The sequence below is a fragment of the Delphinus delphis genome, chromosome 1 (genome assembly GCF_949987515.2).
Source record: "Delphinus delphis chromosome 1, mDelDel1.2, whole genome shotgun sequence".
Lineage (NCBI taxonomy): Eukaryota > Metazoa > Chordata > Mammalia > Artiodactyla > Delphinidae > Delphinus > Delphinus delphis.
In genome coordinates, this window is record NC_082683.1 from 10918554 (window position 1) to 10944653 (window position 26100).

Here is a 26100-nt window from a genome sequence, read left to right on the forward strand (position 1 = left end):
AGAAAAAAGAATAAAAAGAGACACTGGTCAACTTCTGATTTCCAGCTTGGGGGTTTTTAGTCCACAGATGTGTTAGGAAAAACACAGGTCTTCCCTACTGTATGTCTCCTTTACTACTCACACCAAACACTTCACTTGTGATACCTCTAGTCACCAAATGTGTGTGGGGTCCCAACAGCAAGCAATTCTGCAACACCAGCTGGCTGTCCTAAAATTTACCTGATTCTGACACTATCTACCTGGAAATCCCACAGGTTAAGGGCTCAGTCCCACCAGACTGCCCCCCAACCCAGATGACAATTTCAAGCAGGTCCCCAGGTTAATCCCAACATCCATCCGTCTTGGCTGAAAATCAGAGCTTCCCATGACCTCTCCCTTTTTTTGATTCAATTATTTGCTAGAACAGCTTACAGAATTCACGGAAAACTCTTACTTAGGTTTGCCAGTTTATTAAAGGATACAGATGAAGAGCAAAATGAAGAAATACATAGAGTGAGGTCTGGGAGGGTCCTGAGCAGCGGAGCGTCTGTCCCCATGGAATAGGGGTCCATCCCCCTCCTGGTACGCAGACGTGTTCACCTATCTGGAAGCTCTCCAAACCCTGTACTTGGGGATTACATGGAGGCTTCCTCGGGTAGGCATGATCAGTTAACTCTATTTCCAGCCCCTTTTCCTCTCTCTAGAGAAATGGAGGTGGGGCTGAAAATCCCAAGCTTCTAATCATGGCTTGGTCTTTCTAGTGACCAGCCTCCATCTGGAGCCACCCAGAGTCTCCTCATTAGAACAAAAGATGCTTCTAGTAGTCTTATCACTTAGGAGTTTACAAGGGTTTGAGGAGCCCTGTGTCAGTGACCAGGGACAATGACCAAATACATATTTCTTATTATAAATCACAATATCCCAACAGGCTAACATTATCTCGAGATAATGTTTCCAAAATATAGGCTTTATGATAGAGAAGAGTGTCTCCTAAATTCCAGAAACCCAAGTGTGTCGGATTCAGAGCATGAGATGTACCAAAGCTGGTGTAGAAAGGACAGGACGGAGGAAGTGAGGGAGGGGCTGTTCCCTGCAGATAGGACGAGAAAGCCTGCCCTTGATTGAGGAGGGGGAAAGGGAAAGGAGAAGAAGTAGACACACGTCCTGGTGTTAGAAACAGCACAGGAGGGTGGGGGAACCCAGGGCTCATTGCTGTCCTGTGCTCAGGCACAGACGGGGCACTTCAGAGTGTTAGAGACACTCTGTGTCCTACGTGGTAGTACTTGGGCAGCAGGTTAAAAATGACCTGAGAAGGTATGTAGGTGAGTGGACCAGGGGCTGTCTTCTGCAGCCACATGCTCTCATGAAAAAAGAAAAAGAAGAAAAAGCCACCCAGACCATCCAAGAGAACTAGTGGGATTAAAATGGAGCAAATAGGAGGTGGGGCCCCTTGGCCCAATCCTAGGACAGCGACCACAGACTTAAGCAGTCAGTGACAGCACAGCGCCCAGAAAACCCAGAGAGCATCAACTTCATCTCTGCAGTTCCCAACACTGGAACCCTAGGGGCCAGGTGAAGCCACAGGTCCTGAGAGGAAACCAGCAAAGACACAGAAGATAGCAAGCAAACCAATTTCCCCCAGGGCCCAGAACTTCCCAGAAAGAGGAAGCAGGAACAGGAGGAATGATGGAAAACACTTACCAACGCTTACCCAAAGCCGACTGAGTCAACCCCGGAAGGCCTGCTCTAATCCGAAAGAGACTGAGGCACCTCCAACAGGGAGGATGCAGGTTTTATCCCTTGCTGCCGTCGGTGGAATGCAGGCCTCCTGAGCAAAATAAGGGCATTTAAAGGAAGCTCCGTTTTTTTTTTTTTTTTTTTGCACAAATGAGTTTCAGAGTATAAACTTCCCGCCCCCTACAGAGCCCAAGATCCATTCTTTTGCAGCCAACTGCTCAACATGTCACTTACAGAAACTTCTTAGGAGCGGATCCAAGCAAATCTATCTTGAGCTGAGCTTCTCCCAAGCTGTCAAAGACAGAAACAGTTGTAGAATTTCCCTCCTAGATACTGGAGAGCCCGTGAGATCACCCCATTGAACTTAAATGCACCTTAATGCTTGGGGACCACCCGATTCTCAGACCCCACAGATAATGACACAAGCGCTGACAGGCCCCCGAAGTTCAGGCACGCTCTGTAATCACGATCACTCTTGTGAGGCCAGCGTTTTAATCTGGGAAAGGCTTCTGGAGGCCCAGGTGCCGGGAAGGCTCTTCTGGGTGGAGTGGGGGATGGGAGGAAGGTGGTGGGAGGAAATTCGAGGGGGTGACGTGGGATTTTGCAGAGGAAGGTTGGGCTTCACAGATAGGGTTTGCGCCCAGCTCCATAAAACTTTGATTAATTTATTCTTCCCAAGACTCTCAGTTTTCCTTATCTGTGAAAGATTGTATCGTTATCATTATCATTCAAACTACCTGACTTGTTCAATAGAACAAGGGATGCTTTGAAACTAATAAAGACAAAAAGATTTCTAAGGGGTTTTACTAGTTGCAAGATGTTTTCACATACATTTTCTTCTCAAAGTATTTTAGGCAGTGATTTCCAAACTGTGTTCCCTGGAGCCCCAAGGGTCCCTGGAGCCTCCCCTTGGGAGAGGGGAATGAGGTAGGGAAGGTCCTGGGGGCACAGGATTCCCACCTCCCATCACCATTTCAACCAGAGCAGAGGAACAACTTCTGTCGGTTTCACATGCCCTTCCCGATTCCTGAAAGGACAAGATTCCCTGGCTTAAAAGAACAGATTCCCTGGCTTTAGAAAAAAATAAAAAGTTGGAAACTCACTGATTTCAAGAAAGTGGTACAAGGAGGATGGTACCGAGCTGATTATGAGCATGGGAACCCCCATCTCTCTTAAAATAGCTCGCCACTTTCTTCGCTCCTAATTTCCACCCTGCCGGCTGACCCCCGAGTCACTCCTCAGCTACCAGAACCAGTGTCCCGTCCCCCTCCACCCCTCCAAATCCGAAGGCCCAGGGTCCTCAACCCAGTTCACCAAAACCACAGACCTACCTTCACTCCTGGTGCCTAAGTTCCGGCATGACTCAGACAGGCTTTGGAAAGAAGATAAAATTCACAGTCCAGGGACATTCTAAAGACCTGTGCCTTATTTCCAAAGGGCAACGATTGTCATTATGCTTAAATGAACTGCTTTCCCAGTTGAAAACATGTATTTTTTAAAAGCTTAATTTTTCTCCTTTCTCCAAAATGAGACTCAAGTATTAACTGTGGGCTGGCACCTTGAGAACACTTCCTTCTTTATACTTCATAGAATCCTTAATAATACAAAAAATGCCCAGAGCATTTCACACTGAGTTATGAAGTCATTAACATTTCTGGGATAAACACAATACCCCAGGACAAGTTATTAGACATAGAATAGTGGGGGGGGGAGGGGGGAATTAGATACATTGAAAAGGCCTTGTGTCTAGTGACTACAGGCAGAAAAATTCACCTGTTCCTAGTTCAAGGCAGCAGAATGCTCCCCACTCCCTATGGGCAGATTGGGTGGCCTTTTCCCAGCCAACTGACTCAGAATATTGGATATTGGTAAAACTTGAAAGAATCAGCATCTCGATGTCCCAAGGCCAGCGATCTTTCCAAACTCGTGTCTCTGCATCCTGTCTCAAGGTTCCAGGGATTTATGATTGTGTCGGCAATACGGTGACTGTTCCCTCACACCACCATCTATTCAGACCCGTAACAGATTTTATCTAGCTGTGCTTCTTGCTTTTAAATTAGGAGGGGAATCCATCGTACATGGTCTCTACTTTCCACCCCGCAGCCCCTGTTTCCACCTGTGTCCTTCACGATTATACTCAGGTTTCACCAGCTTTCACGGAGATTTCTAGAAGGCTAGGACTCATATTTTCTCTCCTTTTGATAAACAATGCTGGTATATTTTACCAGGAATCTTCTTTGGGGGACTTCCACATGCTGTATTTGATTATTCTCTAATTCTGCTCACACACAAGAATTATGGTTATGAAAGAAACCCAGTGGGGGGATTGTCTTTCAGACTTGCAATGAAGCATCCTTGCCTCTGGCTGCAAACCCAGCCAACAAAGATAAACTGTCATGGAGTTTATAGATGGTCCCAAAAGTCTGTTTCATTATGGGTTTCCCTTAGCCTGAACTGTGCTGGGGTAGAGGTGTCCTTCCCGAGAGCCTTTCCCTTACTGCTCCAGGAAACCCTTTTCAAAAGGACAAGATCCAGAAGGGTCAAGTGCCCTAGGCAAGGAAAACCCCACTCTTCCATCCTGTATTTATTGCAGATATCACTAATTCATACAGTACCCTTTCCCTCTGAGCCTAGACTCAGCTTCTCAACAAAATATTTCCAATAGCTGTTGATATATGATTAAAGATAGTCCATTTCCAGTGCAGTCCCTGGAAAGCAATCCAATTCCAAGTGTGTATAACTCTTGAAAAGTCAATTAAAACTGTATCAATGTCCAAATACTCAGGTTTCCAATCCCAGCCACTTATGACACCCTCTAGATCCCATCCCCTCTTTCCCAGGATGAGCAGCCAGTAATAAGTCCTCTAACCCATGGAATCTTCAGCAAGTACCTAAACAATTCAAAGTCTCTGATTCTCTGATTCTCTTCACCACTACATTTGAAACGTACTTATGGAGGAGGCCATGTCCCACACGCCCCTTTGAGCCATCACTGACTTCACCTTCTTCAACCCCACTGACCCCCATCTCCGTTTCACACCAGTCACATCCTGAATCCCTCATCTGCACACTACCCTACTCTTCAAACTAGATCTTGAGTCTGGGGCTCCCCTCTTCTGACTCCAGCCCCCTTCTTCATTCAGTGAACGGACTCTTCGTCCTCTCTGGGACTTCTCATTGCTTAACCGGTCATCTGGTCTATGCAGAGTTCAGGAATCAGCCAGCTTGCCTGAACTCCAGAGATACCCTCTTCAATATCACTCTCACCAGCATCGCAGGCTCTGTCAACCCCTTGGTCATTTACTGTGACAATCTCCAACCCTGAGTCACCCCTACAGTTCCATCTTGTCTCTGTAGAGATCATGATACTGAACAGACCTGCAAAACATTACCAATGGGCTGGTATCCTGTGTTGGTTTCATGCACTGGGAAACCATGATATCAATTCCATCATGTCCTCATAGTGAAAGAAGTATCCCAGACCGCTGCTTGAACACTATGGAGAAACTTGGCACTCTTCTCTGTTCCACATCTCTGAGACCCCTCACCCTGAATGTTCACGCTCCCCAATTTGTCTCTCACAACATTGAGAGTGATCGTCTGTGGCTTCCAGATCTCAGCCATCAACCGAAACCAAGGGTAACCTGCTTTCCCATTGTGGGACCAAACCAGGAGCCCAGATCTCCAAGACAACTTGATGGAAATAAAACGACCTATAAATCTTTATTAAATTGAATGACCAAAGCTCTCTGGACCCGTCAAAACAATCTCTTAATTAACTTGAACTAGAACTGGGGCACGCCAGAGAAGGAGTCAGTTGTACAGGGCCTCTCCAGTTGGCTTGAGTGACGTGCAGACTAGAGCATGATTTTCAACCCCATCTCAACATGGGTCACAAATAGTTTGTTATTAATAATGACCTAAGGTCCAATGCTGAGTCATAGTTCCTTTTTCTCTTTCTGTTTTAAGACGTTTGAAGTTGATTTGAGGTTATCCATATATAATGTCCTTGTACTCTTCTCAAGCACCTATATTTTTGTGATTGAGAAGAAAAGGGGTACACCTGTGCAAGAGGGTTGCTCATGTAAATGTCCTTCATAACATGTGTCTAGGGAGAGTGGATGAGGTCCTGAAGGCCCCAGTACTATCTTGGTCTTTTAGAGGCTGAGTAGAGACAAATAGCTACCAGATGTGTATGCCTTAGAGCCAGGCTCCATTGGAGACACAGATGGTAACTTGGCGTTGTGACAGGCAGGTTGGGGAGTGTGAAAGCCCAGGTCTGAGTGTGTCAGGAATGTGAAACAGAGAAGAGCACCAATAGTTTCTCCATGGGAAAATGAAGTTGGACATCTGGTTTCCCTCTACCTGGAAGCTGTCCCTTCCAGCCTCTAGCATCTCCCAGGTACAATAGATAGCCGCTAGATCATGAACTCTAACAAAGAGAGAACAAAAGGTATAGAACAAAGACCACACCTGCCTTGCTCTCTGTCATCTCCCCAACACTAGCATGGTGTCAATAGAAGGTGTTCAATACATATTAGTTGAATGAATGAATGAGTGAATGAACATTTTTCTTATGCTGGTGACTGGATGTTTACAGACTGTAGACAGTAACGTTCCACAGAGCCTAATTTTTTTTTAATTTTTATTGGAGTATAGTTGATTTACAGTGCTGTTTTAGTTTCAGGTGTACAGCAAAGTGCATCAATTATCTATCTATCTATCTATCTATATCCACTCTTCTTTAGATTCTTTTCCCATATAGACCATTACAGAGTATTGAGTAGAGTTCCCTGTGCTATACAGTAGGTCCTTATTAGTAATCTCTTTTATATATAGTAGTGTATATATGTCAGTCCCAATCGCCCAATTTATCCCTCCCCCCCGACCCCCTGGTAACCATAAGTTTGTTTTCTACATCTGTGACTCTATTTCTGTACTGTATGTAAGTTCCTTTGTACCCTTTATTTAGATTCCACATAGAAGTGATATCATATATTTGTTTTTTTGCGTCTGACTTACTTTACTGAATATGACAATCTCGAAGTCCATCCAGGTTGCTGCAAATGGCATTATTTCATTCTTTTTTATGCCACAGAGCCTAAATTTTGAGGAAGCTCCCAAATTAAGATCTTTCTAATCCTTTCCCACCACCAGGAAACCAAAGTTCCTTAGGACCCCACTGAACTAATGTAGCTCATTACTCTCCAATAGAACTTTCTACCGTCATGGAAGCATTCTATATCTGCTCTGTCCAACATAGTAGCCATTAACCTGTGGCTCTTGAGCCCTTAGCGTGATTGAGGAAGTGGATGTTTAATTTTATTTCATTTATTTAATACAAATTTAGATCTAAATATGTAGCTACCTGTTGCTAGTGCAGACCTTGTCTGATGGGTACTAACCAGCAGTTGTCCAACCTATCAAGGAGTTTGAATTCCACTGAGTCCTGCCACTCATTTTCAGTAGCCCTAACATAGACATGGGACCCTTTTAAGGCTCAGTTCCTACGGCTCCTGGAGTGAGGATGATTATAATTCCTGTCCCCTCTACCTCACCAGGCTGGTGGGAAGACCCAGTAAGACAATGCTGAAAACGTTTTGGAAACTCCAAAGAGCTGTTCAGATGTTAGCTGTCATTTTCCCCATTTCTCCAATTGTCCAGTTCACATTTTCACCTTAGTGTCCTGACAACACAAGGCTTCACTCAAGGGTGCAATGCAGGGAAGGGGGATGTCTAGCCCCCTAGTAATCTGGTAGAAGCCATGCCCTCATGTTCAAGCCTTTTTGATGGAAAGGAATGAAAACTCATGTGAATCAGCACAAGTAAGAAGCGAATGTTCTAAAACAGAAACAGATATCCAGGCAATCCAAGGGCAAGAATTTCTGAGTGGGACAGAGGTGGCCTCAAGGTCCAGCTGGATCATGTAGAACCCTCTGCTAAGAGGCTCATTTATTAATGACTGGCTGAGGACCTGAGGCATCTGTTTTTTTAGATCTTGCTTCACATTCACCACGATAAGGATATGCATTCAAGGAAAACAATAAAAAATTATAATTTTCTATCTCAGCTCAACTGTCTAATTATTTAGTATATTAGGCAAATTACCTTTTTTGTATGCTTTTTTTCAGTTTATTTTTCTGGAAACGGGTGTGATACTTTATGGAAAGGATATCACAATAGAGGAAGAAAATATCACAATAGAGGAAGAAAATGTTAGGTTCAGGAGCCCTTGTGCTCCAAGCCCCAGGGGTTATAAGGGTTCAAGGAAGAAAAGTTCTCATTTTACAAAAATATTTCTCCATAAACTGATCACTTAGAGAATTATCCCCCCCTTCTTACTTAGCACCAGGATGATAGTCCAAATATTTACCATCCAATATGGTATAGGCACCCACCCACCATTCAGAACAGACTCCTGCTCTCTGGAACAGGGCCTGGGTACCCTCTGCTGGCCAGGAATTTACCCTTTAATTGCTGCATTAGAGAGATGGGGAGACTCCAGGCATAGTTACTCACTAAAACTAAGAGAAATATTTTGCTATTTTAACAAGCAAAGGACTATACCAGTGCCTATGGATTGAAAACCATCTGACTTAACATTAGCATTAAGTTCCCCTACAATTTATTACTATCAGTCTCTCGCTAAGTAGAATTGCAAATATTCAACCGATCTATGATTTTATGAGGTCCATAAAAGTGATGTAGAAGGATTGCATGAATCACACTGCAGGCAAGTCACTGACGAAGGTATAGCAGAACTAGGCCAGTCATAATTGAAGAAGATGATGCTAAGGAAAATGCTTCAGAAGAGCATGCTTGCTAACTGAGATATCCTGCATTAGATCCTGGAACAATACAAGGACATCTGTGGAAAAACTGGTGAAATCTGAATAAAGTTTATTGTTTCGTTAATAGTAATGTACTGGTATTAATTTGTTAGTTCTGACAAATGCACTATGATTCTATAAGATACTCACTTTGGGGGAGACTGGGTGAAGGGTATATGAGGACTCTCTGTATTATCTTTGCAAATTTTCTGTAAATATAAAGTCATTCCAAAACAAAGAGAATGACTGATATCAAAGGATTAAGAGAGGTCCTTGGCCATGGTTCATAAGGCCCCTAGATATTTTTGCAAATTTGACTTTCTTTATGATACTGCTATAAATGTCAAATGTGAAGGACGAGAGTATTCTAGCTGGTGGGAAAAAAATACCAGAATTTTCCTTTAATCCTTACTTGATTCATTTTCTGTTGATTCTAAGAATTAGTGCCTAGTTGCAATTATAACCTAAATTGTGTTAAATGCAAGATAAATTAACTTTCATCATTTTTAGTTTCATTTTTCAAGATGAAGTCCCAATCCCAATAATACAGTTACCCCCCCTGCTTATTTTGAACCACCCCCTACATTAAGTGAAAGCACCTTTCTATGGTCCCAATTATATGTGGATAAGTGGACTCCCCCTACCTCCAGGGCGTGTAAACTCCCTCTCTACCCTCAGCATTCTAAGTAGGATTCTCTGCAGTGCTGCGGGGAGAGGGGAAATGCGAGAAGCCCAGAGAAAACTAAATTGCTTTGCATAATAAAGGGATTGACAGACCCTGAAAGTGTTGCTGAGTGAAATATGATATCACTTCACCTCATCGTCCCCAAGAGACCTCCAGTAAAATCCACGTTTTGCATCAGTGCTTTGGAGTAGGAGTTTGTTTTGCTTTGGGTTTTTAATGAGACATATGTTGACACTGGCCTTAAAGATGAATGCCAGATGGTCCAGTTACATGCTGGATACCCCATGAATCACCCCTGCGTTGAGAAGTGCTCACCTCCTACTTTTATCTCTGAGACGAGCCTCCATCAGCTAAATGAGGCAGACGGGATCACCCCGTCTTGTGGAGGACAAACTGAGGCTCACGGGGTTATTCAGGCTGCCAGGAAGAGTTTGCAGTCTGGGCGATGGGACCATAGTGAACTAGAAAAGATAGGCTGCATCCAAAGCGGATAGAGCCACACACAAGATGCGGCCAGGGCAGCCAGGACCCCGGATTGTCAGGGGAAACTGTCCCGTGGCTCTTCTTTGACTCTTTTAAACACAGAACAGAGTTATCAAGTAAGTCAGGCCCGTAGTCAGTATACTTCCGTGGGCAGCCTCTTTGTAACCTCTAGATTGGGAAAATATTAAAAGTTGGGTTAAGTAGTAGGTTCCTGCTGCTTTGGAAAATAAATTTACTTTGTCCTGATGTAAGTTTTAATACCTTTTCCTCTATGTATTAGCAAATTCTGGATCACAGTGTACTTATAATACATAAGAGCATGCCTATCTATATCTAAAAAGAGAGGTTCTAGCCCCTGCTTATGCTTTTTCAGTCCTCTCCTCTTTCCACTCTTTAAAGCCCTGTTAATAATCAGATAATAAGGAGAGGAGCTTAAGGTCCACATCAGATGCAAATTCTTTGCAAGAAGTTGCACTACTTCTAAGGAGTAGGCAACAGACCCAGGCACAGTGTTTACCCACCTACTCAAGTGTATAAGCCAATTATCTTTCCACAGGAGGTATTCAAATGTAGCGCTCCCAAGATTCAGCTGTTTTCAATAGTTCTGGACTTGTCTGTCAACAGATACCAAGTTAAGGTTAACCATTTATCTTATGCTTCTGCTTCCCCCAAGGACAAATGGAATAGCTACAAATTAGCCAGCTTTTCCGGATGACAGTGGCACAACCAAAACACCTGACATCATTTAGAGGCTAGAGAGATGAGAAAGAATGGATTTCTGCATCAGTGATTTGTGGAGAGACAGCAAATTCTTTCCCGGGACACAGAAATGTATGTTTTCCCCATTTTCATTCAGAAAAACATTGAGGTTGAGGCAGGTTCAGTTTCATACGGTGAAGGTGAATCCCCAGATTGCATTTTCCAGAGAGGCTGTATGGAAAGGCACCTGGGGCCAGGGCACCAGTCCAGAATTTACTGATGAACCAGGGAACCTTGAGTAAATCACCCAGCACTTTGTGCTTCCTCTTAAACCGCCCAGGTGTTTGCAGAATAAAGGAGATTTGCTCTGGGGAGGGCTCTGTGCATTCCAGAGGACGTGGTGTCCATCTGGGGCAAAGCTAGTTCCCATCTGGCTAAAACCCTGCTACTCTTACAAGTGTTGCTGTCTGTTTCTGGCCCCTGAGTTATGGGTTCTAAACTCTCTTGATCCTCGATTTTCAACTCCATGAGAAAAAGGCATTTGTTTTCCTTTCCTGAGGCTGAAAGGTTAGATAGCTGTTCAGGCTCCTCTTTAATGGTGGCCTTCTCTGTCACATTGAGATGTTTCATCTGATAATCGAGCGCATCCAGTGAAAACTTCCGGTTATTTGCCTTGACAGCCCAGGAATCAGACTTCAAGGCAGAGGCCTGCTGAGGCGGTCGCCAGCCTCTCTGATTCATCATAAGGTGTTTCCTCCCAAATGCAGGGCTTGACAAATCACCCAGGCCTGCGTGAATTTATTCGGGAAAGCAGCGGCCCCCTGGTCTGTGTTTAGAGGCTTGTTTTACTCACCTAAGACCTGTGAATACAGCAATACAAATACCAGGTGCACCAAAAAAGAACAAAGGAACAACAACGCTAAATATCTATGTATATAGTTCATATTTTAAGCACCCAGAAAAATCGAACATAAATGCAGCTATTTTTCTGTACCTCCTGCCCAATGTTGGTGCTGACTCACCCTGGGCAGGTAGGGGAGCGGCAAACTGAAATGATGCTTGAGGTCACAGAGTCACCACCACTGCACAACTCCAGTGGGCGCTGTCCACACCGTCTGGAGTCGCGCATGGCTTTTCTGCCCAAACATAAGTGGCAGCCCTGCTAGTGGGTATAGAAAAAATGGAAGACTCAGGAAAGAAGACTAGTACTGGGGGCGGGGAGAGGATACCTACTTTCAAGGTGTCTCCAGTGTGACTTGCTGGTCAAGCAGCGTGATGGCGAGCACGGGCTCAGAACTAGCTGGGGGACTCCTTTCTAAGCCTCAGTTTCTCATTTTTAATCAGGCTATTGGGTCTGTGTCATATGTACTTTAAACATGCTTTATCACAGGGACTTCCCTGGTGGTCCAGTGGTGGAGACTCCATGCTTCCACTGCAGGGGGCACGGGTTTGATCCCTGGTCGGGGAACTAAGATTCCGCATGCCATGCGGTGTGGTCAAAAGGTAAAAAAAAAAAAAAAAAAAAAAAATCCTTTATCACAAACTGTGATTTGACGTGTATGGAATTTAACGGTAACCTACATCCTAGGGGCCGCTAGGTAGTACTTGGGATGCTTTAATTATGAATACACACTCTGGGGGTGTTGTACAAGTCCTTCAAAGTCTACACCAGAGGGTTTATTCATCAGCACAAAGGACGTTGAAAATAAAATTGTTTGGTCAGTAAAATGAAGGCATGTGGCTGGCCAGAGAGAAGGAAGAGGCCTGCCATTCCTGAATTAATAAGATGTAAGCATGTGGCCTGACCGGTGACAGATTCCGTTCCTGCAGAGCAGCCCCAGTACCCAAGGCATCATTGGTCCTCTGGCCCTGCTCTCAAGGAAGCTTGCCCTTGACCTGTGAGCTGTGAAATTGGCTGGTCCTGCAGTGAGCGAATCCTGCCAGAGAGCTGGAGGACAGAGAGTGGCCATGTCTTCCTCCCGTGTGTTCTGCGGCTCACTGCTACCCTTAGAAAATTATATCAGCTCATTAAAGGGTGGCCTCCTTCACAGGGGGCCACCCTTTTCGTTTTGCTACAGAAATGGCTTCATAATTGCTACACTGATTCAGGGGCAAACGAATCCCAAGATTATAGGTCTTGTGCAATAGTCATTTCCATCTTAATGTAAGCACCACCCGTTTTTGCAGCATCAGGTCATTGGAGGCTGCCATACTATGAGTGTCTCATACATTAGAAATACGAACATGGAAAGTTACATATATTAGAGCTGCTTGTGTGAGCAAATAAATCAAACGAGGAATCATAATGATTAGATGACCAATTAAACGAAAGGACTACCAGGCATTGTTAGTAAGACAATGAATTGTAGGTTTCTACCCATATTTGTACACTTTGTTGCCTATTAAGATAATGAATTGCTTCTCTAAGATTGGGTCTAAAAGCATGTTTAATCAGACTCCGCTAAGCAAAGGATCATTATTTTTATGACTTCATGAAATGCATATTTTCACCAGCCAATTTCAAAACAGCTTTTTCAAAGGTTAGAAGGGAGCTCTTATCCTTTCAGATAGCACCAATGGAAATCAGAAGTTTAAAGAAAAACCTCATTATAAGGAGAATAATTTTGGAAAACTAACACCGAAATCTTCCTTTGATTTGGAAAATGCTTCGCGTGGAGATTCCTGAATAGAGTTGGGGGATTCTTTTCTTTGCGTCTAGATTTTCTCAGAGTATCTCAAATCTCAACAACTACCGTGTAGATAAACCACTTGGAGGTTTGGAGGTTTTCTGAGTTTGTTTTTGTTTTTTGATTTGTAGGCGTCCTCTTAAAGAGACTTCTCACAAACGTAAAAAGGGGATAAAGCCGGTTCCCTTTCATCCCAAGTGACTAAGAATATGAGTGGGAAGAATCCAAATGTATAAAAATCATAAAGCTCTGCAAAGGAACAATTTAGGCTTCTTCATGAAATTCAAAAATACTAGTGTTTCCCTTCTTGCCTGGAAACATAAAAGAGACGGTTTTAGGATAAATTAAAGGAGGCCCAATTTTAAACGGCTTTCCTTTAGGCAAGAAGTAGTACGGGCTAAAAATGCAACTGGCTTCAGGAAGAGTTTAGATGAAGCCCTGGGAATCATATCTATGTCCAGTGATTGGGGAGGATAAAGACGCTCAGAGGACATTCCTTGCCCTTTGATGCCCAATCCAGCCTCCCTGGGCACCCAGGCTGTTCGAAGTGCCCTCCTCTGTTCTCCCAGAGTGCACATTCATGTCTATCTGTCTCCCATGCTCAATACATGCGGGGACAGTGTCTTACTGAACATTGAGTCCACAAAGCCTAGTAAAGGCTCTGATACGATAAATACCAGATCAGAACGTTGATACCAGATATTTCCCCCCCACAAAATGCCCCAAGATATTTCTTATGATCTCTTGATTTCTTTTCCAAGTTGCCTTTAGAAAGAAACCCCAGTTGTTCCCCAAGGGCAGAGCAGCTCCACCCTGCCATTCTGTACCTGGTCCTAAGGAGTCATTGCCTTTATTCACACACCACCTTTATTCACAGGGGGAGCAAGGTGGGAGGGGAGGTGGTCAAAGGCCGGTGTTAAAGAATGTTCTTCCCATACGCAACATTCCAGCTTCCCTAAACGGCCTGCAGAGCCTTGTGGTTTTCATTGCAGGAGACAGATTGCTCAGGTTGGAATCCAAGCTGCACTGCATGCCCACTCCGTGACCTTGGGCAATAATATCTTTGTGTCCACGATGTTGCATCAGTAAAAGGAGCATAACTACCGTATCCATTTTACAAGTTAGCTGTATGAACTAGATGAGGTCATCCACACACAGTGTTTAGTGTATTACCCGACCCCTAGCAAGAGTTTAATATGTGTATATCTGTCAGTACAGGCAAGGACACGCTGCAGTAACAAAAGGGACAAGATCTCAGTGGCTTAAAAGAACAAAGTTTTATTGTTCACTCATGCCACGTGCTCATACAGGTAGACAGGGGTCTCTGCTCATTGAAGCCACTCAGGAGACGAGGCTAAAAGAGCAGCCACCTGTATGTCACATACAAAGGAAAGAGAGAGAAAGTGACCAGTCATGCTGGTCCTTAAATCTTCCACTGGAAGTTATACATGGCACTTCTGTGCACATTTCATTGTCTAAAGCGCATCACTGCAGGGCCCCACTTGGCTCCACTGAGGCAGGGAGGTGTGGATGTACCACAGACCTAAAAGTTGGGAGAACAAGAAATATTGGGGTTTCGATACTACTGACCACACCACAAGGGGCGAGCTGATATTATTATGATGGTGGCTCTTATGCAATGTACCTTCAGCGTTTCACAAGCGAAAATGCAAAATGTCAGTGATATAAAACAGGAAGCTTGGGCTTGAAATTGACTCTCTGTCCAAGCCCAGCATAGACTGCAGCAAAGAACATTTTCTCTTCCAACCACAGTTCTTTCCCCCTGCAATATTCTTTCATAACATGCATGTTCAACAGCCAATCATTTTTGAGCATTCTTAATGCAACATTTCATTCTGGTTGCATGACAGATGGGGAAATAAGCTTCCAGGGAGAAAATGGAAACACACTCCCCTTTTTTTCCTCCAAAACTTAAGAAATAATGACATATCGCTTAAGAAAAATAACCCCCAGGTCCTCAGCCCTGTCAACTAGCTTAATTGATGCCCCCCCTTTTTCTTTCATCCTTTAAGGGAGTGAGAGGTACCAGAAGCAGAGAAGAGCCCTTCCCAGTTCTCAATGGTTTCCTAAATGTTTTTCAGTAATTTACATAGCAAATAACTAAAACACACAAGGAAGCTGGTAACTTCTCATTTGATCTTTCCTATAGAGGGGACTAAAAGCACAGGCTGCCTGGAAGATTCCAGAGGCAACTAAACTGCTTTCTATTGATTTTATACTAAGATGCTTTATCACTCTTGTTGCTTGAAAAAGAAATGCTATCTGTGTTAGGGTCTAAATAGACTTTCCTAGAAAAATCAGGCCCCGCACTCCTACATGAACAGATGTGGAAGATGTTTATCAGTTTTGGCAAATCAGCTTCAGGGAGTTTTTTTTTGTTGTTGTTCCAAGAAGCATCTTTCCTGCTGTTACATCCAGTCCCAGTTGCAAAGGGTAGCCACTGAATCTTACTTCCCAAGATTAAACTCTCTTGGATCTGGAATTCACCTGAAAAAGCACGTTGTTCGGTCCCCTTCCTGTGCTCCTGGGGCCAACAAGGCTCTGAAATGTTAGGAACTCGTTTAACTGCACTGAGTGCGCCAGAGGCAGAATCCAGGCTCAGATCCAGCCCTCTGACCCCAGTCAGAGACTCTCAGAGTCTCGGAATTGGCATAAATTTTAAACCCCAGGTGTCTTTTCCTGCACCAGGATTTTCCCCTGTGAACCAAACTTTCAATAGGTTTATCCTGATGTTACCAAATGATGACGTGTTTTTTTCTCCTTAACTTTCTCAATGCCACCTACCTTTGGCCTATTTCCTGTCTATATTTGGAATCCCATCTATCACGATTTTAAGAAATTCAATAAATAGAAATTCTAGCCTACAAAACTAGTAGATCTCAGAGATCTTTCATTTTATAAAACAGTTCTACATGTAAGGAAAGGCCTGAGTTCTAGTCTTGACTTTGCCATTAACTGGCTATGTGTCCGTGAAAAACTCAGTCATTCCTGGTCTGTCAGCATCTATTCGATGGAGGGGTTGGAATAGACAATCCTTAAAAATCCTTTGAACTGGAAATCATTTGTGAATTGATTACAGGAATCAAACGAGTTTCCCTGATGTGTTTTTTAATTTTTTCAATTTATTTTGAAATATTTCACAATTACATAAAAAGGTGTAAAGGATACTGCAATGAGCACCCATGAAGCCACTACTCAAATTAAGATCTCAAAACTTAGGAACAGAGCTTCCCTGGTGGCGCAGTGGTTGGGAGTCCGCCTGCCGATGCAGGGGACGCGGCTTCGTGCCCCGGTCCGGGAGGATCCCACGTGCCGCAGAGCGGCTGGGCCCGTGAGCCATGGCCGCTGAGCCTGCGCGTCTGGAGCCTGTGCTCCGCAACGGGAGAGGCCACAGCAGTGAGAGGCCCGCGTACCGCAAAAAAAAAAAAAAAAGAAGCTCCTGCCAGAACCCTCACCAGTCTGGGCCAGACCTCCCCTTCTTTCCAACACCCCAAAGTAACCTTGAACTTGATAAGCACCTTGAACTTGGTGCTCGGCATCACCATGCATTTCTTCATCATGTCACATGTTTACGTCCCTAAACAATGCATACTTCTAGTTTGCATGTCTTCAATACATAAGCAGAATAATTCTGTATTTTTCTTTCTGTGACCTGCTTTTTAGCTTAAAACACTCTTATCCTCGAATCCATCCTTGTTGGTACATTGGCTACAGTTCATTCATTCTCACTATTGTAGATTATGTCACTGGATGAATATACCGAGTTCACTTATACTCTCTTGAAAGATACTAGGTTGTTTCTCACTTTTCACTATTAAAACAACCCTGCTATGAAAAAGCCTTTCATTGTCTACAGTACACACACAAGATTCTCTAAGGCATTCCATGGGAGTGGAACTGTTGGGTGTTAAGGTATTAGCTCCTTTTATCTTATGCTGTTGATTTTTCCCATCCATGAACATGATCGATCTCTCCATTTAAGTCTAACATTATGTCTTTGAATAATTTCATTCGTAACTTGCTGTCATACTCTAATTTATTCCTAGATACTTTAGTGTTTTCTGCAGCTCTCATAAATGTAATTAATTTTTGTATACCAGTCTTATAAGAGCATACATGCTGACCTCACCTATTAATTCTAATAATTTTTCAGTAGAGTCTTTGAAGTTTTCTATGTAGATAATCATATTATCATGACACTTTAATTTCTGTCTTTCTATCCTTTCACCTAGTGCTGCAACACCAGCTTCCCGCCCATGTCCATTTCTCCTTCTTTCTTGTAAGCAGAATCCAAAATGATTCCCTCAGCACTGTGCCCAACTAAAAATACTCAACCCACAAGTCTCCTTGCAGCTGGGAGAGGGGACGTGCGTGAGAAATAATTCTGGCCAACGGAATGTAAGTTTAAGTCCCTGGAGGTGAAGGTCTTTCTCAAGTAAAAGACCATGCTTTGGGAGAGAAGTCCTCTGGGGCTGCCCTTCATGCCTGCGGCGCAGACATAGGGCAGCTCTGACCAGAACTGCTTTGCATTTCTCATCTTAAGGTTTCCTGGACCACATGGGCAATGTAAATCTGAACCCTGGGCTTATGAGCAGACAAACTGCTGTGGAGAATTCTCTGGGCAACGCTTTTTGATCTAGGACAGAGCAGACCATGTGCTTGCCATCTCCTTTTGACAACAGGTAAATTTCCCCCCCGTGATCCATAACCCTTCAAGAATCCCAGGTGGACACTGGCCTCAATTCCGTCCTCCCACCTTGGGCAGGTCCAAGGCCTGTCTCCTCTCTCCACTGAAAACCAAGCCTCTTGGGTCCCAAGGTTGCCAACATCCTAACGGCCATGACCTCAGCCCACACACACCACTCTGGCTTTCAGCTTCTTAATTCTTGGTTTTTGGAAATTTCCTTTTTTTGCAAGTTCAGTGAAGCATCTGAGAAGGGATTTGTTATACTTTGTCCCATATTTCTAGATGTTTTGTCATGAAAGTCTTCAAACTGGAAATGGAAGTCCCTCCTGCTATTAATTTAGTTCATGTTTCAATTTACAAAATTCCTACCTATGCACACCTGTTTTGGAGCACATCTATCGCACGGCGGGAACTACTCCTTTCACACGCGCTTGCGTAGCACCTACCTGTGCCAGGCGCTGTTGAGGACCCGGGACCCAGAGTTGAAAAAGGCAAACCAGTTCTCTACCCTCAAGGAACTCATATTTAATAGGGAGACACACAACAAGTAAGGAAAGACATAAACAAGAAAACTTTAGAGACAGATAAATGCTAAGAAGAAAATGAAAACAAAGTAACGCCAAAGAGGATGGAATGGGAATGTTAGCCGAGGTAATCCAGACATCTGACCTGAGACCTGAGGTCCAGAAACCAGGAAGGTAGAGATCTGGGTGGAAAGATTCCAGGTGGAGAGACCATCCAATGCAGAAACGCTGAGGCTGGAAAAAATCTTGGCATGTTTCTGCAAGGCTGGAGCAAAGTGGACCTATTTCTTCATTTTCTATTTTGTTTCTTCCCAGCATGCCTGAGCCAACAATGGTACAATATATTCTTCCTGCTTTAAAGAGATGTCTAACTTAGACTACGGACATTTTGGGATTTTTTTTTTTTAAGAATCAGTTCATTAGTAGCAGCCAAAATGTAAACAGCCTGAGTTCCTATCATCTCATTTTTTTTTAAGATAACAAAGTAGAAAAGTGAACGCAATCCTTAGTATATCCAGTTATCAGAACCCACAGTGGAGCGCTCAGCACACAGGCAGTGGGACTACAGACAAGGTTACACTGTTTCCTGTGGATTCTTCAGTCCGGATTCCAGGATGATGGTGGAAGGGAGCGATGGCTGCTGCTTGTCAATGTTGAGCTGTTTTCACTGTGGCCAAGTAGAGAGAAGCCTGGATGAATGGGGCCGGGCAGGAGAGGACGTGAGAGAGGAGGTATCGTTTGAGCTGAGTCTTGGTGGAGGGTGAATGTTCACGAGCTGGGAGAAGCAGAGGGTATCCCAGGTGATGGGCAAAGAAGCAGGAAAGGTGTGGCCAGTTGGGGAAACCAGGACTGCCAGACTCCTTGGGTGAACCCGCGTGGCTCCACCACTTATAGGCTCTGTAGCCTTGGGCAGCTCTCACACCTCTGGGCTGCAGATATCCTTCTCCTATTGAAATGGAATCTGCCCCTGGCTATTCTCCTGCCCCTTGGCAATCAGATTCTGATGCATCACCAGATTGGTGAATTTCCTCTAGTAAGGGAATCGTGAGAAGGTCTCCCTCACAGGGGCTTTGCTGTTAGCATGAAATAAGATCATTACCATAAGGTGCTTGTCACACATTGATTTCTAAATAAACCCTTGCCAATATCACTATATGTCATGGGTGCATAAAATGTCTGGTGGGGAGAGGCCAGCGTTCAGGCTGAGGAGATGGGGTGGTGCCTCACTCTGATGGGGCGTGGGGCCACGTGAGGGGTTGGCACCCTGCCCTACTGCTAGTTAGCTCTCTCTCTCTCTCTCAGCCACTACTCCTGCTTATCCAGACACAACCCTGGGATCAGACTGAAATTCCTCAGCTAGGCAGACCTCCAACCCACAGGGATGGTATCTCCTTCCCATGCCCTTTTCTCTGGAACCAAGCTCTCTCCAGCTCTCCTCCAGCCAACATGCTTCCTCTGCTCTGTCCAGCAACACCTCTTCTACAAACGCCATCCTTTCCCCCTCCGAAACTCAATCCTCACAAAGCGTTCCCTCCGCCATCATTTCTGCTTTGTTCACACTTCTCTGCTCCCCAGAAGTATTACTTTATCCAGCAAGTGCACTGGATGTAAATTGAAATGCAAATAGATCAACATAAATCTGAATGTCCATTTACATTAAATATATTATGATAAAAAGATAAGGCCCCATGGGTCTCAACTCCATTAGCCCTATTACTCTTCTGCCCTTTGGCAATCACCTTTGGACCCATCACCAAGTCAGTATCCACCAAACCCACGTCGGCACTGGCACTGACATACACAGATTCTGCCTGCACTTCTAATTACAGTGGGAGGCCACTGAAAATGATTCTCCTTCGCCACTTCCTTACCACGAGGAACAATTACTGGTGTGTCGTCTTCCTTGTAAAACTTTGCCCAGCTCTAGAATGGGAGGAATCAAATTAAACGCATGTAGAGGATTTGGGGCGTCTCTATTTATGCAGCTAGGCTCGGCACAGATCTAATATTCTGTAAAGATGCTAAGCTCTGCGCAATTTGTGTGCGCACGGCGCCTTGTACAAAGGCACTCAATAAATATCTATCGGCTGGTTGGTTACAAATAACAAAGCACTACAGCAACTGTGTAGTGTTATCTACTCTGGGTGTTCATTCCTTTCCAGGTCAAGGCCTTTAATATGTTAATAGAGGCCTGGGTTGAGTGAGTCATCGGTGGGAGCAGTTAGCGGGAGGGAGGGATTCACAAGTTGGAAGCATCCTAGCTGCCCAGTCTGGTCCTCAGGGTCAAACCCCAGCAGAAACAGCAAAGGCCTTGGCAAGCCCTGTTTAACCACAGGGAGGGTAATTACCGAAGGAGGGCAGTGCAGGTATAATGAACCCAAAGATTAGGAAAAGGATTAATGACTACCTGGAATCCTTCTCTTCCCTCCTCCCCCGCCCCGCGGAGCACGGGGCACTGACACCGTATTCTCTTCTCTGCTCATCACCGTCAGAGAACATTACAAAGCACCTCTCTCTCTCTCTCTCTTTCTTTCTAAATGCCGCCATTTGTCGGAGCGCCTTTAACCAAGATTCTTGGGACTTGGTTCAAAGCCGAGAATCTGACTTATTCATTTGGTGCCCCTAAAATATAATTTGCTCTTTATAAATATAAATGGTTCCGAATGCTTTCAGCCCAAGAAGCAAAGGTTTCTCCAAGTGAGCAGCATTTCTTTCTTTGCCATCATCCTCTCGCACCCTATTAACATTTCTCTTGGGAAGAGCACCTGGACGGTTCCCTCCTGTCACAGAAGGATGGGGCTGGGTGAGCAGAGGCCTCCCTGCGGAGAGGGGGCCAGGCAGGGGCCCTAGGAGCCGCTTCCTGGGACCTGCAGCCCGTCTCTGCGCTCCACGCCCGCTGCCGCTACCTCATCGTCTGGCCCCTGCCCCTCTGGCCTCCAATTCCAAAGTGTGCCAACCTGAAGTGGCAGCTTGGGGGTTGCCGGGAAAACCACTCCCTGTGTTTTCTGGTGGAAACTGTGGTAGTTGGTGTGTGGCAGCTTGTTCAGGGGGAACCAGGGACATGTTCAAAGAGGGGTTCCCTCCTCCCATCGCAGAAGCTGGAGGAAAGCCCCAGGAATGCCTCCGTGCAAGACTGGGCCTGAGCATTCCAAGGGAGGCGGCAGGACTAGAATAGCTGGGCAAGAGAGAGAATAATAGTAATAAAATACGAGCGAGAAGAATTTCAACGGTTACCCCTTTTAAAATATATTATCTAATTTAACGCTCAGTAGGGGGTCACCAATTCACATGGCCCTGGGACCAGTCCCGGAAAGAAAATGAGCACCCGGGCTGGTGTGAGACAATAAGGCTGCTGGGACCAGGGGGTGCTGGGGGCACCTGTGCCCCATCAGAGAGGAAGCTAAGGTTCAGCCCTATCTGACTGTGCCCACCGGACCACAGATCCCATTACAGAGATGAGGAAACTGAGGCGCAGAGGCACATCTTCCGGTTTTCCAAGAGAAGTTGGAAATACAGATTTTTATTATGTAATTGTGTGATTTTTTTTTTAATTGAAGTATAATTGTGTAAGCTCATGATTCTTAGAACATGGTAACTAATTCAAAACAAAGTTCAACCCCACGCAAGTGAAGGTCAACACGTCAGTGGGTCAGGGCCAGTCCCTGGGCCATTCCTTGGTCACCAGTTTGTAACCTTGGCCTTAGAACTCCATGAGGGAGAGGGCATGACCTCTGTATTCCAGGTTGGGAAACTCAGTTTCAAAGTGACCCAGGGCCACACGGCTAACGAAGGTTCCCCCTTGATGCTCGGCAGGCAAATTTACCTGGACTGCACAGATTCTCTGAAACCCCTCTCCTGGGCTTGGAGCTCCCAAGTCCACAGCTTGGCTCTACTGCCCATCTGCAATGGTGGACAACTCAAATCCAAACGCCATCTCAAAACCACTGGGCTGGACCAGCAGCCCTCAGGATGGGCCAAAGAGTGGACTCACCCAGCAGAGCCCTTTGAAATGACCAGTGCCTGGGTCCCACCTCCAGAATTCTGATTTGATCATCTAGGATGGTCCTAGGCATTGGTAGTTTGCAAAAAAGCTTCTCCCTGTGATTCTAATGTGCAACCATGGGTGATGACCCCACTGGGCCAGACCCTTGCTTAAGTGCCAAAGCCAAGCTTCTGGGAATAAGAGGAGGCAGAAGAGTAGTTAGGAACAAGGGTATTGGAGCCAGACAGGCTTGCATTCGAGTCCTGGAGCCACCCCTTCCCAGCTGAGGAAGCCTGGGGGGAATCAGTTCACCTCTCTGGGCCTCAGTGTCCTCATCTCTACAATGGGCATCACAGTAACCACGCCTGGATTCTTGTGAAGAATAAACATGGAGGTGTGTGGGAATGAAGCAGTACCTGGCATACAGCTGCATTCATTAAAAGGCAGCCTTCAGGGCTTCCCTGGTGGCGCAGTGGTTGAGAGTCCGCCTGCCGATGCAGGGGACGCGGCTTCGTGCCCCGGTCCGGGAAGATCCCACGTGCCGCGGAGCGGCTGGGCCCGTGAGCCATGGCCGCTGAGCCTGCGCGTCCAGAGCCTGTGCTCCTCAACGGAAGAGGCTACAACAGTGAGAGGCCCGCGTACCGCAAAAAAAAAAAAAGGCAGCCTTCAGCTAGCACGGCCCCCAGCCAGAACCACACAAATATAGGGGCAAAGGGCAGTGAACCTGGGCAGAGTTTGGGGGGCTTGATTTGTACCCTGTAACACCCAGGCATACACACCTACTGTCAGTTCAGAGTTGAGCTCTGGATGGCCCTGAGGTTCATCCGCAGATGAATTTAGCTGCCTCCTGATGGGAGAACCCCCCTTCCCTGGGGAATGTCTCAAACTCTCACTCTTAATTTTTCTCTCTCTCAAGCCAGATCAAGAAGGAACTGCAAGATAAGCTGACCCATGTCCCCATTGAAACTTTCCACAGCCAAGTTCCCTCTACCACCATCATCCTCTGAACTCATAATAGATCTGATCTGAAGGAGACAAAGGCAATTTAGAGGAAAGCACCTTAGAAATATTAATTAGGTACTCAGGTCTCTAGAAAGATCTGTGTAGTGGAGTGTATGGGGTTTTTTTTTGTTGTTTTTTTAACATCTCTATTGGAGTATCATTGCTTTACAATGGTGTGTTAGTTTCTGCTTTATAACAAAGTGAATCAGTTATACATATACATATGTTCCCGTTTCTCTTCCCTCTTTGGAGTGCATGTTTTTATGAGCAGGTAATCCCCTAAACTTAGGTTAAAACTGCTCTCTCTTATCTAAATCGACTCCTCTGGTAGAAAGCCCCTCGTGCTTTCCTAAGCCCTCTAACCAAGCCTCAGCCATGATAACAAATCATTATTAGCAGTCAGTAATTTTACGTAAGCACTGAGTCACAAACCAGCCCAGACCTGCTCAAACCCAAGTGTTGCTTCTTTGAATCCACTTAATGGAAAAGACCAGCCCCTCTGGCCCGCAGTCCTGCTACAGTGAGAGTTCCTTAGCTCTTTTTAGGGGTTATATTTATTTCAAAGAACAAGCTATTAATAGTTATAGTTATAGCCGTGGAGGGACTGTCATTAAACACGTCTTCAAGAGTTCTGGGGTTGGGTCTCTGACCTGCTGTCCAAACTGACAAGTGCAATTTCATTGTGTTTTTTTACCTCAAGGATGGAAGTCCCCTTTCTGATTAGCAATTGAATGGGGCGCAGAGCTTCAACAGCAAATCTGCTTTGCGCAAAGCTGCACACAAGGGAAACCTGTGCTTACTTTATCTGCACCTGCAGCCTTGGCACCTACGTATTTTGGGCAGAACACCGGGGACATGGTCTTTCAGCAACATCAATTGTAGAACAACAGGCAAAAAGATCGTTTAGCAATCCCTGGTAAATGATTTGCCAAAAAATAAATAAATAAATAATAAATAAGAGATCTCCAACCTTCCTGCAGTTGTGGTGGGAAATGCCTCCACTCTTAATAATGCTACAGGAAGTAGCTTTATCTTGGGAATTATATTGAATCTACATTAAAGATGTTTTGGAAGTGGGAATATTTTCCAACATCCCTGGACATCTAAATGCTGTGTTGGGGAGTTGGGATTGCAAGTCTTCAGTAGAGAAAAAAGGGATTCCCAGGCATTTTAGAGTCATTTGCTTTATTTTATAAAGCTGGCTAGGTATACAAGGGCAGATAGCCCAGCCAAGGGGTAAGAGTCCTGTTGAGTTCTGCCTGATGGCAGCTCCAAGCATGTTAAAGACTGTGTCTGTCTGGTGCACTCCTGAATCTGCAGGGTTTTACACATGGTTAGACCCATAGCAGGTGCTCCATCAGTGTTTACTGACCATCTAGACAAGTGACCCTGACATTCAGTGATGTGGGCGATGGGCTCGTCTCATACTTTTTCTGAGGCATCACACTAGAGAGATTGGAAAGTTGCCTAGAAATCAAGATACAGGCGGCCCCTGAACTACACACCTGCAGAAACAGTGACACCGGAGAGCCAATTGTGTGCCTGGCTTCCCAGCTCCGCATGCAGCAATGTTACCTGTGATGCCAATACTCCGGCTGCAAGGAAGGAGTATTGGCACCACAGAAATGGGCAAATCACAGGTCACAGCTCTTTCTGTGCAGAAGGGCAGCTGTTAAGCATTTACAACACATCATTAATTTGGGTGCACGTGAAAATTAAACTTTTATGTTGGGGTGCGTCTTTTAAACCTCAAGCAAATCAGCTGGGAGTAAAATTTTCTCCTCTTTCTTTTTAACACTTACCCACGGAAGACGCAAAAATCTTTTCTCCAGGACGTTTTTCTTAACTTATATTCTCTTTTACCCAAAATGATAGTAGCTCTTTGTCAACTAAGTGTGCATGGAAGAATTCCTGTCTGTATCTTCCCCTTATAATTACCTTGGCTCTTGTCTTGACCTGAGTGTCCCCAACCTCAAGGAAAAGACCATGAGATTACATGAGCTTCCATGGCCCACGTGTCCCCGATATGGTGATTCCTGATTCTACTAACAGGTAGCTCTCAGTTCCCAGTTTGAAATAGTCCTAAGGACACTTGCATGGCTGATCTGGCTTATCCTAAAGGACACTTTGTCACCAAATTCAGAAAGCAGTAAATGGCAGGCCACTTGGAAGCTGAAAGAATCCATTTTGTGCCCAAGAACAGCAGGTGGGGATGGGAGTTTCTTAGGACTACATCCATCTACAAATAATGCATATAGCAAAATAAAGCTACAAATGAAATAGCACCAGGAAAAAAGGAATCTGTCCTAAAACCAACAAAAACAGAAATACCATGGGCAAACAGTGAAGCTGAAATTTTAGCAGACTGCAAGAAGAGACTATATGAAAAAAATCAATGTAAATCTTAGGATAGTCCCAACACCTGCTAACAGCATTCATTTTTAAAGTTTTTTGTGTATCCCTACTATCTAATTGGGGACCAGTTGGAGGGAAAATCTTTGAAGTCATTGGACCAAAGATCAAAACTGTAAGTGTCCACAGGTGCCAGATACATGATAGAAATGGGTGAAATAGTCCAGGTGTCAGAGAAGTTGGCATAGACACATTTTTCCATATTAAATATATTTATAATAATTGATAAATATTCATAAATGTACATAAATAAACACAACGGATAGTCTTTCGCTTCCTGAAAAAAATTGGCCTTTGCCAATTTTCTTGACAAATGTGGTTCTCTTGGTCTATATTTTGTTTTCCTACTTTTCAGGAAAGTAGTGATAACAC